Here is a 20,773-nt window from a genome sequence, read left to right as displayed (position 1 = left end):
CGCTTATTCATACACTTAAAACATACGAAAGCGTTTTAAAACCGCACACTGACTGTATATTTGTGGCATCTGGTGATCAGTAAGGCATTATATGCTCATTGAATTGACCTTTTTTGATGACTACGAATAAAGGAATTTGTTTCCACAGTGTGTGTCCCCTCAATCACTGCCCTTTTTGTCGGTGCGTTTATTCAACTGATAGGTCTGAGCTCCACAATAAATACACCAGAGCCTGGGGTTGGGATAAACGGGCTCTCAGCTCTTCTACCTTGACCAAGCTACGCGCAAGGAGAAGATATTTGACAATCTGGATTCTCTGACACAGGTAGGTGATGCCTCATGATGTAAACAGCTCACTTTGAAGTTCCCCATCTGGACTCTGAGGAAATTACCCGGACATAACGAAACTGATCATTGACGTCTTGGACCTGCGTAAGGGATGCTTATTTTTTTGTTTAAAAAGGGAACAGAAACTGGAAACTTTCATCTTTCTGGTCTAGTGCACATTATCACCTAAACTTACGGTCCAATGTCTAATCGAACATTCCGAGCTTCAGTGACTCCTTTCTTGATATCTATTTTGTCTGGTATTGACTATTTGTATGTTTTCAGAGGCATGGTCAAAATACTTCACTGGCTGTTGTTCATTTTTTCTCTCCTGTGAATTTGACTTTAAACTGCATGGGTTATAAATAGAGGTTTTATTTTAGATCACGTTGAAGGTTCTGGAACCGTCCACATGCTGAGCGGGTGTTTCCCGCTCGTAAAATGTTATTTTCCCTTTCCAGCCCGTTGAAGATAACGCCCGAAATAATTATTTGAGTGCATGTGATTTTGGATTACAACTTGAAAGTTGGGCTTTTACTTGCGCTCGGATTGTTGAATGGCAGGTTTTTGGTTGATGGGTAAACCTTTGAACAATTCAACGGGCAGAAGAGAAGTTCCAAATGCTGTAGAACAGATTGGATTGGAGTGTCTTGGTGTATAGTACATCATGTATATGTTAAATCACTGTCCTATGCTTCCTAACCATCTTGGTGTATAGTACATCATATATATGTTAAATCACTGTCCTATGCTTCCTAACCACAGAGATCTTTTGACACATGCATTGGATGAACTTTGTCACAACTTTAATTGTAATAGCAAAGGAAACACACACGATTAGAGCAATTTTCTGAGGAATAGAAATTGGAGGATTTCATAACACAAGTCACTCCCCCCCCCCTCCCCCTCCCGCACCCCGACCCTTCAAAAGCTTCAAAGTCCAGTGAATTGAGCGCTCTACTTTCGATTCAAACTGCTGCCCATGAACCGCCCTATTCCTAGCCCCCCTCTCACAGTCTTTGTGTTCCCTCCAAAATGATTTGATTTTCAGCACTATTTTCAAACCGTACCACAATCCGGATGAGAAATTTCCCCCAAGTATGGATCGCAACCACCTATTCCTCTGACTCTGATTTGAACCTGTCCCCTATCTTCCGCAGTCCGCCACCAAAACGTGAGGTATCAGCCATAGCATTTGTGATCTTCTGGAAGATTCGTTGCAAATCTACCTTGTTTCTCCCCTCTGCGTTCACAGATGCCTTTAAAACCTTGCTTTTTGACTGAACATTTCTCAATGCTCCCAATCCAAGCAGCCCTAAGAAGTTCCGCGATGGGACTAGCATTATATAAATATATTGTTATAGTCTTTATGTTGTTTGTCATTATGACAGAATTTCACAAGGACTCCAAAAACGAAATCCACGCCATCTGTTGGAAAGCCCGTTCCGCCATTTAAAGTGACAGAAACGATGTCCTATATCATTGGGTATCATATACATAATTCAAACTTCAATGGGTTATCAATTAAATGTTTGTGTCTAATGAACCCACCCTGGTTGGCTCCATTTAATTCCTCTGTGGGATTCCCTGTGCTCACGTTGTCAGAACTTTATTGGGCCAAGGTTTATATTATTGTGTCGAGATTAATCATTTGAATAAAAGTTCACTACGGGACATTGTTACTTAGAGTGAAAAAATGATTACTTATAGTGAACCATTCGTGTAATAATAATGTAGAATATGTTTTACGCTATTGTTATTTTTTGGAGCTAATGTGTGTTGAAACAAATTACATTTTATAGCTAAAACCTTTAGAATTTGGGTGTTTTACCAATAAGCGAAACGGTATAATGCATTTACTTTGATTTGACCATGTGCCCAAAGTCCAAGATTGGTTTCACTCTTTCAAAAATACTGTGTAATTGGTGTGCTCAAAGGGAACCTGTGGATGATCTTACCTAAATACAGCTGCTTACCAGTTTCACTATAGAAAAACAAATTTACCAAACATTGTCTGAATGTATGCACCATATGAAATTGGGTCGTTTTATACCATGGGAAATAACCAGCTAAATGATTCACTCTAGACAGTGTTGAGTTCTAGGGTAATGCTTAGCAGTTCTCTGTTGGATGTTTACCTGCAATGAGAGTAAGGTGATGCTTTTGTATTTTAAACAGTCCAACCTCTCTCTCTTGTTTTTTTCTTGATAGAGGGAGACAGTCACCACACCTCCAAGATTCTGAGGCATGGTCCCTTTCTCCCAGTGTGCTCAGAACAGATCTGTAAGCCTCTGAAGGATTACATCCCTTCCCTGTTTATAGACTCCAGCTGGAATCCTATTTGTTCATGGGGGGGGCTGTGCGTGATTTTAATTGTGCTGTAGTGGTTGTGATCTCCTCATGGGTTGGTGGTTTAGTCAGCTTCACTGCCCTGTAGGAGACCTTTGCAATGCATGTCTCCTACACCATCCACCAGTCATCAAGTAGGCGATCAAAATGTTCTGCCCATTAGTGCAAGATGGCTATTATACCTCAAGACAACATTATGCCATCTGAAGATTTTTGTGGTAAGAAACAATATAAAACAAAGGGCTGAATTCTCATGGGAGTTCAGGAACAGAAGGACTTGGGGAAGTATGTGCCCAAGTCATTGAAGGTGTCAGAATAGGCTGAGAGGGACGTTAATAAAACATACAACAGCCTGAGTTTTATATAAAGGGATATAGAGTGCAAAAATAAGGAAGTTATTATAAACCTATATAAAATGATGGTTTAGCCTCAACTGGAGCATTGAGTCCAGTTCTGAGCATTATATTTTTGGAAAGATGTGAAGCCATTAGAGAGGGTGTAGAGAATAGAGGGACCTCAGTCCGCAGGCTAGATCTTCTGAGTCCTCATCTCAGAAAATGACCTTGCCAATGTGTAAATTGTGTGGTATGTATCACAAAATCAAGGACATGTTTCCCCCAGCTTTCCAATAAATGTAGATGATGGGTGATGTATTTTTCAAGGGGAATGTATTCAGAAATTCTCCCCTTCCACTGAAGTAATGGCATACATGTTTGAGTGTTATATCTTTACTTTATCCACCATCTAACCATATAACCTTCCTGATCAAAATTTCCTCAGAGCAAATTTTCCAATGGTATACACAATTATGCAGATATAGCTGTCTGTGGGGGTTGGAACAGATGACCAAGTGACTTTGTGTTTTCAATTGGGATCATGAAGCCTACCATCACCCTAACATTATTAGAGCTTCCAAATCAAAACTATTCTTGATTTACATTGAACCATTTCAGTAAGCAAAAACCTTTCAACCTCAACCTTTCAACCTTAGTCTTAATCTCAGGTCACAAAGATTAATTAGCCAGGCACCCAAGAGAAAACCTTGAATCGCAGCATTTTATTTTCACTCACCTGAATTGGAATACCCAGGGTTTTCCATATTTTGTATTTAACTTTGCATCATTCCTATTGTATTTGAGCTACTGACATATGGGAGATTTTTTTAAAAACAATTTCAATAGCAAAATTTCCACTGGGAATTTTTGAAAAATAAACTTCCATGATAATTCACTGAGGGATGGACTTTCTAACACTATGTATTTATTTTACAGCATGTATAAAGAGATCAGGTTATCAATATAATTAACTGTGAATAGATTTGGCACAAAAATACTTGTTCCTCCCAGTGTTACTTTGTGAACAGAGATCTATATCAATCATATCATGTAGATTACTTATATCACCAAGATTGCTGAAATGGCAATCACCTAGTTTCAAGTTTGTAAATGAATAACTATGTTTTGATTCGTGTGGAGTTTGCACAGTCTCCCCATATCGGCGTGGGTCTCACCCCCGCAACAGAAAATATGTGCAGGGTCGGTGGATTGGCCACGCTAAATTACCCCTTAATTGGAAAACAATAATTGGGTATTCTAAATTTATTTTAAAATGCCAAAAAAAGCTATGTTTTGATTAATTTTAGATAATAATAGTTTGTTGCTGTTTTATGAGGCAATAGGATTGTCACATTTCAAGGTTTCTCGATCATGTTTTGCACAGTAAATATTTCTAAATATGCTTTAGGTTGTTTTAAAAGTTTCCTACTTCTCATCTGCATGTTGTCCCTCAACAGCACAATCTGAAGGCATAGCGTTAGTTTTCACAAACATGCCAGCTCTACTAAACCACCACCTCTCCCGACTCCTTCACTGTTGCTAAATTATCAAACTGCTTCTTTGACATTCAGAAGGACTTGGGGAAGTATGTGCCCAAGTCATTGAAGGTGTCAGAATAGGCTGAGAGGGACGTTAATAAAACATACAATAGCCTGAGTTTTATATGAAGGGATATAGAGTGCAAAAATAAGGAAGTTATTATAAACCTATATAAAATGATGGTTTAGCCTCAACTGGAGCATTGAGTCCAGTTCTGAGCATTATATTTTTGGAAAGATGTGCTGGATGAACAGAAATTCCCTCCAATGAAATATTGGGTAGACTGAGGCCATTGTTTTAAGTCCCCCTGGTCCAAACTCCATTCTCTAGCTACTGATTCCACCCCTCTCCCTGGCAACAGTTTAAGATTAAAGCAGGCCATTCTCAGCCTTGCCATCACATTTGATCCGAAGATGAATTTTTGCCCTCGTATTTGTGGCATCACAAAGTCTGCTTATTTCCACCTATGTAACATCACCTGATTTCATCCCATCTCAGATCATCCGCTGGTGAAACGTTCACTCGTGTCTTCATTACCTCTAGACTCAACGATTCCAAAGCACTCCTGGACGGCTTCCCACATTCTATTCTCCGTAAACTTGAGGTCACCCAAAACTCTGCTGCCGCTGGGCGAGATTCTCTGGCCTCCCCTCGATGTGTTTCTCGGTCGTGGGAAAGAGCCCACCATTGACCAGCGCCAGATCTTCTGGTCACACCACTGTCAATGGGATTTCCCATTGAATCCACCCCAAACCGATGCCAGGAGCATGCCTTCAGTGGGAACAGAAGATCTCAACGGTCCTCTGTCTCAATTCACAGGATCTCTCATTTCTTTACCACCCCTGCGCTCACTGACTTAAGTTGGGTCCCGGTCAAGCAACATTCTGATTTTAAATTCTCATCCTTGTTTTCAAATCCCTTCATGGCCTCCCCCTCCCCATCTCTGTAATCTCCCCCAGCCCATAGCCCGCAAAGATATCTGCGCTCCTTTAATTTTAGCTCCAATTTTAACGGTTCAACCATTGGTGGCCATGCCGTCAGCTGTCAGCACCCCAAGCTTTAATTCCATCCCTACACCTTTCTGCTTACCTACCTTGCTTTCCTCCTTTAAGACTCTAAAACCCTACTCTTGGACATCTCCCTATTAGACTCAGTGTGAATTACCTTGGGACATCTCATTACTTTAAAGATGCTATATAAATATATGCTGTTGTTGATTATTGTTGTTGGTTCATTTATCAGGATTGACCCATGAGATATAAATTAGAAAGGTGAAAGGTAGTGAATAAACAAATCAGAAATCGTTTCACCCATTGTCTAAATCCTAAGGAAATTGTTAGCTTACATGGGCAATTGAGACTGATATTTTGGCAAAGAAAAACTTTTGCAATAAAATGTTTAAACAGGTAACAATGAATAAAATGCTGCAAAAGGTAGATGACTGCAGGGAGAGGACATTCTACATTTAGAGTGCAGAGGTGATATTTGTTTAAATGAATCAAGACCAGAAACTGAGGTGGTGTGGTGGAGCACGCTTATTATTTTCATGTGACCACTTGGAGATAAGTTGTTTGATTTAAGTGAATTTGATCATTTGCCTTATTGGACTAAAACAGATAAATGATTTGAACCAAATTGCAACTGACCCAATGTTTCACCAGTCCACTTTCAGAGGAACTGAAAAAATATCTGGTCTAGTTCAGGAGGAGGTCTTATTTTTACACCCCTAGGTTTCTCTCTTGTACAAGTCATTATCTGGGAAGGTGAGCTATCTCACATAAGAGTAAAATACTCAGCTTATTTTTGTGTGACTGACAGAACTGAACCCAAGTAGAGCCTAATTTTTAACAAAACGATTTACACCAGAATTTCAGTTTCTGAAACCAGTATTCCATTTATAGCACCTAGATTTGGGCGTTTGTTGTTTCGTTTAGTACATAGAATAATCTGACCTATTAAATAGGCCTGGTTAGCCTTACACCTGGCCAGTATTAATCAGGTGATGTCTCCAACTTTATTATATAGTGATACACGGGGAACCAGAATCTCATCTTCAAGTTGTTTTCGCACAGGCTTCCACATTTCAGAGAGACAAACAGGTACAGCTGGAGACAGTTACAAATTGGGGAAATAAGCCCTCCAACTTGGATGTTTGTTGACACCACAGAAAGACATGGGGGAGAATTAGTATTGAGGTACCAACAAACAAATCAGAGCTTTCGCACAATGCAGTGCATATTATTGAAACCTTGGTTCAGCAATCAATCGTTAATTTCTCGGTAGAACTTCTGGGTACAAGAGAGTTCCAGACAGCACCATTGTGTGCGAGTTCCTCAGGCAGGAAATGCGTGTGCGTACCATGCTGTTTCACTTCTGGCATTCAGCAAAGACTCATTAAAATACCTTTTTTTAGTAATTGCAGCTGAAGAGTATTTCTACAGACACAATGTTTGATCCTCAATCATAAGATATCCAATAGGGAACAACAAATCATAACAGAATCAATAATCAATAAGTTATAACATGTCTAAGAAAATGTTCATTATATAATTCACAAAACAATTTCAATAGCAAGCAAGGAAAAAGAAAGTTGCCTTAATACCCTGTGACATTCACAACTAGAAAACACTCCAAAACCAAAGTTCTTGTGCAATTACAAAATATAAATTAAAACAACTGTAAGACTCGCTCCTCCAAAGCGTCTGTATTGTTATCACAAGGGCAAAATACTATGCATGCTGGAAGTCTGCAATAAGAACAGATACTGCTGGAAATACCCAGTAGGTCAGGCAATTGCTGTGGAGAGACTAACACTGGGCGATATCTTCCTCGTCTTGCTGGGTGAGTTTCAAGACAGGACTAGGAGGAAGAACAGAAACATTAGCATTGGGTTATCGACTAATGCGTTCCAGGCCCCAGGGGATCCTCCTGGAGGTGGGTCATCACTGGCAGAGGCTATCCATTTGGCAGCAGTGGGTAGCCAATCTGCATAATTAACTGCCCATTTGTGGTTTGACTGGGGACAGCAGCGGTCAACTGCCACCCAACTGAGGCTCAAGCCCAGCAGATGCCTGGAGGCACCTGTGAAGCCTCCTGTTCTTAAATTCCCACCACAGATGCAGCTGTCAGAGGGCCGCAGCTGTTGCTGCCAACCATGCCATGGAGGGGTGGCCTGGTAGCTGTGGACATCATTTATTTTAGGAGAGTGCCTTGCAGATGCCATCCTGCAGTGGCAGTGCCCTCCTCTGCCATTGGAGTTGCTATCCTTCCAAGGTTGCATGCTGTCTGATTGGACCACAGCATCAGGAACCTACCCGCTTTCCTCAGTTGGACACCGGATCCAAAGGCAGCCTCTTAATGTACCACCTCCAAGAAGATGTCCTAGGTGGACACCTGTACAGCCAGTGTGGGGTTGGCACCAGAAATGGTTCAGACTCACATTCATAACCTAAGACCAGAAGATTCTGCCCAATTCTTCAGGTAGTTGATCTTTCATCAGAACCGTATTTTAACGTTGCCATTGATCAGAAATGTAATTGGACCAGCCATAGAAATATTGTAGCTACAAAAGCAAATCAGAGGCTGGGAATTATGCAGCAAGTAACTCATCTCCTGACCCCTTCAAAGTCTTTCCGTGGTCTACAAGGCAAATTTAGGCGTGAGATGGAATGCTTTTACTTGCCTGGATGAGCACTACTCTAACAAGTGTCCAACTGAGAATACTTATCTCCAAATGGTCACATGAAAATAATGAAAGTGCTCCACCACACCACATCAGTTTCTGGTCTTGACACCACCCAGGACATGCAGTCCACTTGATCAGCACCTCATCCACCATCTTAAATATTCACTTCCTCTACCTCAGGTGCACAGTGGCAGCAGTGTGTACCGTTTGTCTACAAGATGCAGCAACGCACCTTCCAAACCTAGAAAAAACAAGGACAGCAGATGCATGGAAACACCACCACCAGCAAGTTCCTCTTCCAACTTGAAACTATGGGCGCAATCTTCTGGCCACGCTGCGTCGGAAAAGCATTGCGCTGCTGTGCAGCTTGGCCGGTGAAAGCCTGAGACCCAGCTCTCAGGATCCACCTGGTTCACAACGCCTCACGAGATTCAATGCAATCTCACGAGGCGTTGCAAGGACGGGATCACCTCTTGGCAAATTTGCATATTAGAGCGAGGCAGTAAGCCTTACTCTAATGTGCATATTCCCAAGGTACCTGAGGCATTGGGATTCAATCCCTTCGCCTCGGAGACCTAGGGTGAGCGCCGTTCAACACTGGTCCCCACAAATGGGGACCAGATGGGATGACACTCGTGGGGGTCTCCAAGGGGGCCAGCTGCATGCCTTTTGGGAAGGGTGGTGCCCAAGTGGCACTACCAAGGTGCCAAGCTGGCATTTTATGTGCACTGGCAATTGGGCCAAGGCTTTTAAAAATAAATTTTAGAGTACCCAATTCATTTTTTTTTTCAATTAAAGGGCAATTTAGCGTGGCCAATCTACCTACCCTGCATATTTTTGGGTTCTGGGGGCGAAACCCACGCAAACACGGAGAGAATGTGCAAAATCCACACAGACAGTGACCCAGAGCTGGGATTCAAACCTGGGACCTCGGCACCTTGAGGCCGCAGTACTAACCCACTGTGCCACCATGCTGCCCACGATTGGGCCAGGGTTGCCCACTGTGGGTGTTGGGCTGGGCGGGGGAGGGCGGGGATTGTTTCAGGGGCCGCATTAAAAATGGTGTCCCGATCTCTTCTCCCTACAACGAGAGCTCCCTGTTGTAAAAAATGGGACTATCTGCGGTATCGGCCGTGCATTCCTCATTCTGTCCCTTATTCAACACGAGTAGCGTTGAAAAGCCACATGTTTCTTGGCACTGCAGGTGCCAAGGGAGCTGTTCCCTTTTGGGAAGATCGCACCCTACAGCATCATTCCTCCATTATTACTGGGTCAAAATCCTGGAATTCCCTCCCTAATAGCACTGTGGATGTACCCACACCACATGTAGCACTTTAAGAAGGCAGCTCATTGCCACCTTCCCAGGGCTAATTAGGGATGGGTAACAAACGCTGGTCTTGCTAGCGAGTCTGAGATCCCATGAAAAATAAAAAAAAGTTGTGCACCTGCAATTTGTAATAATGCAGAGAAAACCTATCAATGCTATGTATATAGGAAGTCCATGTTATGGTAAATGTAAGAAATTGTCATATTTTATATTTTCTGCAGTAGTGTTATTAAAACCTGGGTTAAGATGCATACAGACAGTATGATTGCTAAAGCAGTAATTTCGGCGTAATAAAAGTGAGGTAATCATTGATTTAAAGGTGAAGTATTCTGCTGAAAGATTTTGAGAACCATTAACTTGTTTACCGATAGCTAGCTAATGGAATATTAGGTTTGAAAGACCCCTAGGGTGTCGATAATTTATGCAGGGAATTGTGTTTGGTCCTGGCTAAACAAGTCAAGGAACACCTTGTAAAAAGAGACAAAAGAATGCCTTATGCTTTGGGTAGCAATGATGTAGCTATAAGCTGGTTTAGCACAGTGGAATAGACAGCTGGTTTGTGATGCAGAACAAGGCCAGGTACGCGGGTTCAATTCCATACCAGTTTACCCGAACAGGCGCCGGAATGTGGCGACTAGGAGCTTTTCACAGTAACTTCACACTTGTGACAATAAAAGATTATTATTTTAATGGGAGGAACCAGATTTGTCTGAAGAGTCAGTAGGTCCTAGAACCCTAATCTGAACAGAGGTATTTCACTTTGGTCCTGAAAGGTTTTCTCTCCATTGATACTGCACAGAGCAAAGTAAGTAAAATCCAAGTTGTTAACTTAGTGCTTGAGTGTTTTTTTTGTGTATATATTGGTTTGCTTAATTGGAATATAGTGGCAGGTTTAGGAAGTGAGTTAAGGTTTCTTCTTTTACTTAAGAACTGTTGTAACTGTAAAGCTATATCTTTGTTGCTAATGTGGTTAATTCTGTAATTAAATTTAAGTTTGTTTTAGCATATAAGATACCTATCGGTCAGTGTTATCATTCCTGTGGTGCAGTAACATTTCCTCAAAGTTTTCCAATTCGATAATAGTTGGGTTCTACTTCACTAGCAAATGAAGCTTGGCTGGAGAACGAGTGTGGTGGGGGAGGGGCTGCGGTTGGTGGAGCCTGGTCAAACAGTTTCGATGGACCTGGGAGGTGTGAACTGTGGGAGGAGGGGATCAATACTGGGTGAGGTGTTTTCAAGAGGAAGTGGAGGGGGGATTCTGGGAGGGGAGAAGGTTTCGATGGTAACAAAAGGATAGGGCGGGCCTGGCCAGATAGGCAGGGCCTGGGGTAATGGTAATAGCAGATAGGAGGGGCAAGGGGCGAGAGACCCCTGGTCAGGATAGTTACGTGGAACATGACAGGGTTAGGGGGACTGGTGAAGAGATCAGGTGTTTTCACACACTTGAAGAGTTTAAAAGCTGATGTGGCGATGCCACAGGAGATCCATTTGAGGGTGAAGGATCAGGTGAGGCTTAGGAAGTGTTGGGTGAGTCAGGTGTTTCACTCGGGTTTGATAGTATGGCTCAGGGGTGGCAATATTGGTGAGCAAGAGGGCGAGCTTTCAGATGGAGAAGGTGGTGGCTGATCATGGGAACAAGTATGTGATAGTGACTGGTGCATTAGAGGGGAGGTTGGTGGTGCTAGCAAGTGTATATGACCCCAATTGGGACGATGCAGGGTTTGTGAAGAGAGCGTTGAGAGCCATTTGGGATCTGGACACCCATGAGCTGGTAATAGGGGACATTGAAACATGCTGTGGAGCTGTTTATGAATATGGGGAGAAGGTTGACAGATCAGCTCCAGAGGGAAGTCGCGGCGAGGGAGGTAGTTCAGGTGCTGGATAAGATAAGGGAGTTGGGGGTGGCTCCAGAACAGATTAATAAGGTGTTCAAGGAGCTCAATAAGAACCTGTATAGGTTGGAGCCATCAGAAAAGGAGTGGGAGATGAGGGAGTTTCTGGGTGGGTTGGAGTGTCCGAGGTTGGGGGAAGCAGAGAGGGCAGGGTTGGAGGAGGAGGTGGGGGAGAAGGATGTGAAGGAGGCGATTGGGAGGATGCAAGTCGGGAAGGCAGCGGAGCCCAATGGGTTTCCAGTCGAATTTTATAAAAGATTTAAGGATAGGCTGGCACCGTTGATGATGGGAATGTTTGACGATGCAATAGTTAGGGATGACTTGCCGCAAACATTGGGGCAGACTTTCAACCCGCTGTTGTTAAAGAAAGTTAAAGATCTGGTGGAGTGTGGGTCATATAAACAGGGGCTGTTTAGCACACTGGGCTAAATCGCTGGCTTTGAAATCAGACCAAGGCAGGCTAGCAGCACAGTTCGATTCCTGTAACAGCCTCCCCGAACAGGCGGCAGAATGTGGCGACTAGGGGCTTTTCACAGTAACTTCATTGAAGCCTACTCGTGACAATAAGCGATTTTCATTTCATATAGGCCCATATCTCTGCTGAATGTAGATGTCAAGATATTGGCAAAGGTGTTGGCATTCGGGGTTTGCAAATCATAGAAAAAATCATAGAATTTACTGTGCAGAAGGAGGCCATTCAGTCCATCGAGTCTGCACCAGCTCTTGGAAAGAGCACCTTACCCAAGGGCAACACCTCCACCCTATCCCCATAACCCAGTAACCCCACCCAACACAAAGGGCAATTTTGGACACTAAGGGCAATTTATCATGGCCAATCCACCTAACCCGCACATCTTTGGACTGTGGGAGGAAACCGGAGCACCCGGAGGAAACCCACGCACACACGGGGAGGATGTGCAAACTTCGCACAGACAGTGAACCCAAGCTGGAATCGAACCTGGGACCCTGGAGCTGTGAAGCAATTGTGCTATCCACAATGCTACCGTGCTGGGAAGACAGTTGTCGCCGAATGTGAGGAGGTTGTTGAATGTGGTGCTTTCTCCAGCAGAGGGGAGGGAGACGGAGGTGATGGATGCAGAGAAGGCATTCGATCAGGTGGGGTTGAATTATTTAATGCCGATATTGGAGAAATTTGGGATTGGGCTGAAATTTGTGGCATCGGTGCAGCTGTTATATAAGGAGCTGATGGTGAGTATGCACACAAACAGTATGAACTCAGGATATTTTTCATTGCACCAGGGTACGAGGCAGGGACGTCCCATGTCCCCTCTTCTGTTTGCATTGGCTATAGAGCCCTTGGCTATTGCGTTGAGGGGTTTTGGAAGGGGATAGTGAGGAGGGGGTCGGTGGAACATAGGGTATCCTTATATGCAGATGGTTTGTTGCTGTATATTTCAGAACCAGTCACTTTGGTGGGAGTGTAACGGCATTGCTCCAGGGATTTGGGACATTGTCAGGGTGCAAACTGAATTTGGGGAAAGGTGAGTATGTTGTGGTCTCCCCTCGGGAGCGGGAGCAGCAAGGGGGGATGCCATTTTGCCTGGTGGTTTCTCATATTAGGTACTTGTGGGTACAGGTGGCCTGGGTTTGGGATGGGCTTCGGAAGTTTAACTTCACTAGCTTGGTGGGGACGGTGAAGGCTGATTTGCTGAGGTGGGACATTGTCCTTCAGTTGTTGGTGGGCCGGGTGCAGGTAGTAAAGATGAATGTCCTGCCCAGCTTCTTGTTCTTGTTTCAGTGCCTGCCGGTCTTTTTGTCCAAACTGGAGGGTGGAGAGGAGAAGGTTCGGGGTTGGAGCAGGGAGGGGGGTGATTTGTGGGTGAGGATGGAGATGGGCTCTTTCAGTGGGTCGGGTGCAGGCGCTGGCACCGTCACCACTCCCAATGGCCTCAAGGAAGTATATGGTGAATCCGGTGGTGGTGGCCATGCTGAAGATGTAGAGGCAGTTTAGACAGCATTTTAGGTTGGGAGCTGGGTCGGGGGGATGCTGATTAGGGGGAATCATGGATTCGAGCCAGGGAGGATGGATGCAAGGTTGAGGATGGGAAGAGAGGGGGATTAAGGATATGAAGGATTTGTTTCTGGGAGGGCGATTTGCGAGTTTGAAGTTGCTGGGCGAAACGTTTGGGCTGGAGCGGGGCGAAGGCTTTAGGTATCTGCAGGTGCTGGACTTTGTGAGGAAGGTCTTCCCGACTTTCCCGATAGCACCGGCCTCTTCATTGCTGGAGGCAGTGCTGTCAGTGGGGGTTTAGAGAGGGGGGTTGTCTCAGCGATTTACAGGAGGATCTTAGAAGAAAACGGTGTGTCCATGGATGGGTTAAGGCAATATGGGAGGAAGAATTGGGAGTGGTTCGGGAAGAGAGTCTGTGATGCGAAGTGGTGCAGAGGGTAAATGCCTCGACATAGTACGCGAGGCTGGGGCTAATACAGCTGAAGGTAGTGTACAGGGCGCACCTCACAAAGTCTAGGATGAGTTGGCTGTTCGAAGGGGTGGAGGATGTCTGTGAGCGATGCGGGAGGGGCCCTGCGATCCATGTACATAAGTTTTGATCCTGCCCGCAGCTGGAAAGATTTGGGAGGATGGTGTTGAACACCATTTTGAAGGTTTTACATGTGGATGTGGAGCCCGGTCCTCTGGAAGCCATATTCAGGGTATCGGAACTGCAGGCAGGTGCGGGGACAGATGTTTTAGCCTTCGCCTCGCTGATTGCTCGTAGGTTAGTCTTGTTGGAGTGGAGGTCAGCTTATCTGCCCTGTGCCTTGGTGTGGCAGGGGAATCTGCTGGGGTTTCTGACCTTGGAAAAAGTAATAATAATCTTTATTAGTGTCACAAGTAGGCTCACATTAACACTGCAATGAAGTTACCGTGAAAAGCCCCTAGTCGCCACACTCCAGCGCCTGTTCAGGTACACAGAGGGAGAATTCAGAAGGTTCAATTCACCTGACAGCACGTCTTTCGGGACTTGTTTCGGAAACCTATGCAGACACGAGGAGAACCTGCAGACTCCGCACAGACAGTGACCCAAACTGGGAATCGCACATGGGATCCTAGCACTATGAATTTGCACTGAGGGGAGCGAGTGATGGGTCCTACAATTGTTGGGGTTTGTTCATCATGCATTTTCGGGAGTTGGTTACCGTTGACTGTTGTGTGTGTGTGGCGGGGGGGGGGGGGTTCAGGTGGACTGGGGGGTTTTGTGGGGTTGTTTTGTATTGTAAAACTGTTGAAAATCTGTTGAATTAAAATACTTTTTTAAAAAAGATAATTATTGGGTTCTCGTTCAGGATCCTAACAAACTTTGTAGCTTGTCCGGGATTTTAGAAGTGTAATTCCTTGTTTGGCTTTAAAGACAGTGAGCATGAGGAGCTGTAGCTTTCCAGTGCCGATACTCGGTCAGTTTAACAAGGAATGACGTGTGAAATGAATCTTCCACAGGCTGAGTTTCCTGGGCGTTGAAGAAATAACCTTGTGCATTTACAAAAAGTGCTTAAAACAAAACTTTTGGAATTGGTGTGCAAGTTGGAGTTAAATTTACCTACAGGGATGAGGCAGGTAGATGCAATTGAAGCGATAGCTCAGCATTTAAATTTGGATTAAAATCCAGTCGCAAATTAAGCAATTACAACATGATAAAGAAATGAGACAGCTGGAATTAGAAGAGAAAGACAAGGAGAGGCAATGGCAGAAGCAAAGGAAAAAGAGAGGCCAGAGAGGGAAAGAGAGAAATAAAAAGAGCAGTAATGGCAAAAGAAAGAGTAAAGAGAGAGAATTTGAACTTCAGAAAATAGAGAGAGTTGGAAAGGCATAGAGCCTATCAACTTAAAACATTGCAGTTAAAGGCAGAAGTTAAGGAAAATCCAGAGAGCGAGTCATCCTTCCTAGTCCAAATCCTAGTGGGGATATGTTTAAATATATTCAAGAACGACCAAGGTTTGAGGAGAAAGATGTGGAAGCATTATTTTAAATCTCATTTGAGAAAGTAGCTAAACAATTGAATTGGCCAAAAGCCATGTAGGTATCAGAACATAAAATTGCTACAGTGCAGAAGGAGGCCATTCTGTCCAACGGGTCTGCACCAGGCCTCGGAAAGAGCACCCTACCTAGGCCCACTCCCCCGCCCTGTCCCCATAACTCCACCTAAGCTGCACATCTTTGAACACTAAGGGGGTATTTAACATGGCCAATCCACCTAACCTGCACATCTTTGGACACGAGGGGACAATTTAGCATGGCCAATCCACCTAACCTGCATATCTTTGGACACGAGGGGACAATTTAGCATGGCCAATCCACCTAACCTGCATATCTTTGGACACGAGGGGACAATTTAGCATGGCCAATCCACCTAACCTGCACATCTTTGGACTGTGGAAGGAAACCGAAGCACCCGGAGGAAACCCACACAGACTCGGGGAGGAAGTGCAAACTCCACACAGACAGCCACCCTAGGCCGGAATTGAACCTGGGTCCCTGGCGCTGTGAGACAGCCACGCTAACCATTGTGCCACCATGCCGTCCCTATTGTTTGTTACAATCAAAAACGTGACTAAAAATGAGTTGGCGACAGTCCAAGTCATTCATAGGCCATACTACTGGGCATGATCACATCACCCCATGGAATGAGAAAACGGAAGCTATTGGGGTGTTCTCAATACCATCAATGGGAAGAGATGTTGTGAGATTTCTGGGCATGAGTGGTTTCTAGAGAAAATCTGTGCCAAATTTTAGCAGTGTGGTTACACCACTGACTGAACTTTTGAAAAAGAACAGGAAATTTCATTGGATAGAATATCAGGATGCCTTTGAAAATATGAAAACTGTGTTGACCAGAGCACCAGTTGTGGTGCCACACAATTATGACGAGCAATTTAAGATGGCCATTGCTGCCTGTAATCTGGGCATTGGTGCTTTATCACTACAACAAGATGAGAAAGGTATAAAAAGAGCTGTTGGTTATTTTGAAAACTAAACGTTTGTCAAAAGAAGTATTTGACCATCGAAAAGGAAATGTTGAGTTTGGTTTTGGCGTTGCAATATTTTGACATTTATGTTACTAACAATTCAACAGAGACAATTGTTTATTCAGACCATAATCCGCTAAAGTTTCTGGAAAATTTAAAGATCATAATGAAAGACTGTTTCGATGGAGTTTCTTTCTATAACCATTTAACTTAAAAATTATACATGCAGCAGGAAGAGAAAACATAATTGCAGGTGCTTTATCATGACTTTGGGATGAGAAGAATGGACCGTTTAAGGTTGGGAAAGAAAGACTGAAATGGACAATACTGATGTTTAAATTTGCATGTAGTGGCACAGTGGTTAGCATTGCTGCCTACGGCGCTGAGGACCCGGGTTCGAATCCCGGCCCTGGGTCACTGTTCATGTGGAGTTTTCACATTCTCCCCGTGTCTGCGTGGGTTTCGCCCCCACAACCCAAAAGATGTGCAGGTTAGGTGAATTGGCCACGCTAAATTACCCCTTAATTGGAAAAAATAATTGGGTACTTTAAATTTATAAAAAAATAAAATTTTAAAAATTTGCATGTGTGAACATAATGAAATATGTACTTTAGTATGTTAGGAGTGTTTAGTAATGAGTGGTATTTAAAATTGAAAAGGTTTTGGAAAATGAAGCCATATCTCATATTGCTATTTTTTAAGGGGGGAGGTGTGATGAATGAAATGAATTGTCATATTTTATATATTTTTGCAGTAATGTTATTGAAACCTGGGTTAAGTTGCATATAATATGACTGCTAGAGTGGTAACTAAGGTGTCATAGAAGAGAGGTAATCATTGATTTGAAGGTGAACTGTTCTACTAATAGATCTTGAGAACAATTTACTTGTTTACAGATAACTAGCTAATGGAATATTGTTTAGGTTTGCCTGTCCTTGTGCTCATAAGCAGTGGTTGCAGCATAGCTAGTGTTAAGATGGTGACTTTCAATAGTAAGACAGCAGACAACCTTGCAAGATGCCCTCAAGAAGCTCAGAGCTCTTTGGGCTAACCATAAGATTGTTGGTGGAGTGACAGTTGTGGGATGATGAATGGTGTCAAACTCAGAGAGGAGAGCTACTTCTCCTTAAGAGGTGCAGGATGACGTTATGCAGAGTAGGTTTCAGTGGTCCTAAACTCGCTCAAACTTGTGCCCCCTCATCGCCATTCAGAAGCACCTTTAGTGTTGGGCTCCAATCGACAATAATTGAAATAGCAGGTAGCACAAAGTTTGTGTGCTGCATGCATCAGAAGAAATAGACTTAGGTTAATCATCTTGCCTGAATTCAGGTCTATCCAAATTTGACCTCTAGATGATCCATATTGCAGCATTGCCATACCTCACCCAAATAAAAAACCTTGCGTAAATTTAGCAATGGTGAATGGAAAAAAAATGGACAGGATGTAAAACAAGCTGATTATTAAAGCTCAGGAGATCCGAGATGGTGATTCAAACTGAAGTTTAGTTATAACCAAACGGAAGGCCGCAAGGTGGTGTATAGCACATAGGACCTAACTGGGACTACCGAACATGCTGGCCCCAACGCACGCCGGCTTTTAAGGGTTGATTCTATGAGCCCCAGCTGATGAGCCTCCACCTATCAGCAGGGAAGTTCGACAGCGGGATTCCCCCTTCTGGGGACTAAGTCCCCACGCCGGCGGGAGAACCGGTGCCAACCACTCCGGCGTCAACAGCCCTCGAAAGTGCAGAATTCTCCGCACTTCCGGGGGCTAGGTGGACGGCGGAGGTGTTGGCGCTGCTCCAGCCGGTGCCGATGGGACTGCGCGAGTTCGCGTATGCGCCAAAGGGCCGGTGTGATCCCACACATTCACTTCTCCGCACCAGCCATGGCGGAGCCCTACAGGTGCCGGCGTGGAAGGAAGGACTGCCCCCATGGCACAGGCCCGCCGGCAGATCGGTGGGCCCCGATTGCGGGCCAGGCCACCGTGGGGGTCCTCCCCAGGGCCGGATCCCCCGCGCATCTCCCGCGGACCGCCCCAGCCGACCTACCTGCCAGGTCCTGCCGTGTGGGGCCATGCGTAACCCATGCCGGCAGGACTGGCCAAAAACAGACGGCCGTTCAGCCCATCGGGGCCCGGAGAATTGCCGGGTGGAGGGTCGCTGCCAACGGCCCCCGACCGGCGTGGCGTGAACCCTGCCCCCGCCTGAAAAACAGTGCCGGAGAATATAGCAGCCAGCGTCGGGGCGGGATTCACGCCTCCCCCTGGGGATTCTCCGACCCAGCAGGGGGGTTGGAGAATCCTGCCCCATATTCCACAAGCGCATGGGCGGATCAATCTGTTCATCCCCTTGGATCTCGAGGGTTATTACACTGACAATTTGCTGAAGCTAACTTTTTGCTACTATCAAAGACAAATGTTGCCCCCTTAACTGTTTTATTCAATATGTTACATCAGAAATAAGTTACAGAGGCACTTTATCCATCTCCTTTTTCTCATAATTTGATTCCCTCCATTTCTTCATTCCCGAAGATGTTGATTCCGAACAGGTTACAGTTCCATGCTGGTTGCTGTCTCATACTTCTCTCAAATGGGCATTCTTGTGTGAGTGCAGAAAATGGGTTTTGGTAATCTATTCAACTGAGAGGGCATATCACAATTGAAGAAGATGCTAACTCAATCCACATCCATGCACAGAGATTTTTTAGTCATTGATTGTGAGCGGAAATGGAAACACTGTCTGACCTTCTCTTCATTAAGCTAAAATTACTGAGTCCAAGTGGTGATATTCAGCTAACTCGGGGCAATTGAAAGGTGAAACCTAGTTTGTAGAGCTACTCACTGCCTTTACCAGTTGAACTGCTGGTGAGCTTGAACTTCATGTCCATTGTTAGAATATATTAAAACGTCACATGAACAGATACCAACCACGGACATTCCTCCAGCTCCTCCTGATTGGCTGCCAAAATGTCAGCAGTTACCCAAATAAGCCACACAAATCAGGGTTTCTACTAATTCAGATTTATAGATCATTGAATGCCTGGTGAAATTGGGTCTAGCACTTTGGGTCTGTGCCTTTTGTCCAGGGATATTGCGTAAGATCCCAATTTACATTCTTTAACAGCCTCTCGCCTGTTTGGGGCAGGATAACTCTGTGCCCCTTTAAGGGCCTGCCTGAAAATTGAATCAGTTGGGAAAAACGGTATCAAGGATTGCCAACAGATAGTTCTCCGATGGTCACCCATTTTGCAGGCAAAACGAAAGTGGCCGGAGGTCAAAATTTGAAATTTCTCAAACCCACCTCCTCCCCAGAGAGGGGTGGGAGGCTGCTTGTCCATGAAGACTTTTGTGGTCGCGATCAATTATGTCCTCCACTAGGCTCTACAATACATTCAAACAGGCATTTTGGGGAGAGTGGTCAACAGTGGGAAATTCTGCTGAGTTTTCTCTTCATTAGTCTCGGTCATTGAATACCCCACCACTGAAAGGCTGAAATAACCCAATAACCCACTTGGGACTGAACCTGAGGCTTAAATTACCCATACAGTTTAGTAACACACATAACCTACTTATTGGAAGCTTTAAATACATTAATTGTTACATACGTTTTGCATTTACTGGTTATTACTGCTAGTTATGAGGAGGTGGAATTATGTCACTAAGTTACAAATGATAAAGTGAACATATGAAGCTGAACAAACACTGGAATACGATGCTTGGAATAAGAATTTTAAAAGAATGTTTTTTTTCACTAAATTAGTCAACAGGAAGCATTTCCAACCAACCCATAGCTTTCCTTTGAGTTAACAGACGCAGCACACTTTGGAAAATGTGTCATGGAGACCACATTCATCTGATTTTAAAAAACAAATCAAGCCTTTCTGATGAATCAGTTGTTGGGGGGGGGGGGGGGGGGGGTTGATTGGTGGGGTGTTGTGAATTTTACAACCATGGCTTATGGACTGAGCTGTGTGAAGAGTCCAGTATGATGACTGAAGGATGAAGTGAACAGTTCAAAACTTTGATGCTGGTTGTGTACTCACCACATCAATTCTCTTGGCCACCAGAACTTTAAGCCGCAAGAAACTTATGCAAACTCGACTCGCACATGAAAAATATTTTGAGCTAACTGCAAAAATACTTTTAAACTGATACTTCTTAGCCACCATTTTCATGGTGCCTTTCATCAGGACTTTTTAAATGCAACACAATAAAAGGTCTCCATTGTATGATAGATTTAATGATAGAAGATCTGATGATGACGGAAAAAGATTAAGAAGAAGTTATTTGAACAGTGGATTATTAACATTGTTATTAGGAAAGGGAAAGTGACCCT

General features: G+C 44.2%; 1 long non-coding RNA gene across 1 annotated transcript in view; it reads left to right on the top strand.

Moving 5' to 3' along the window:
• The first annotated feature begins 252 nt into the window (after positions 1-252).
• LOC119973293 overlaps positions 253-20,773 on the top strand; it is a 144,176-nt gene continuing 123,655 nt past the window's right edge. Inside the window, exon 1 of the long non-coding RNA XR_005462271.1 lies at positions 253-325. This is a non-coding gene — a long non-coding RNA (uncharacterized LOC119973293). The remainder of the gene's footprint in view (positions 326-20,773) is intronic.

Source organism: Scyliorhinus canicula, chromosome 1, assembly GCF_902713615.1.
Source record: "Scyliorhinus canicula chromosome 1, sScyCan1.1, whole genome shotgun sequence".
Taxonomy (NCBI): domain Eukaryota; kingdom Metazoa; phylum Chordata; class Chondrichthyes; order Carcharhiniformes; family Scyliorhinidae; genus Scyliorhinus; species Scyliorhinus canicula.
Note: the sequence above shows the minus strand (reverse complement) of the source record. Positions and strands in the feature narration are given on the sequence as shown.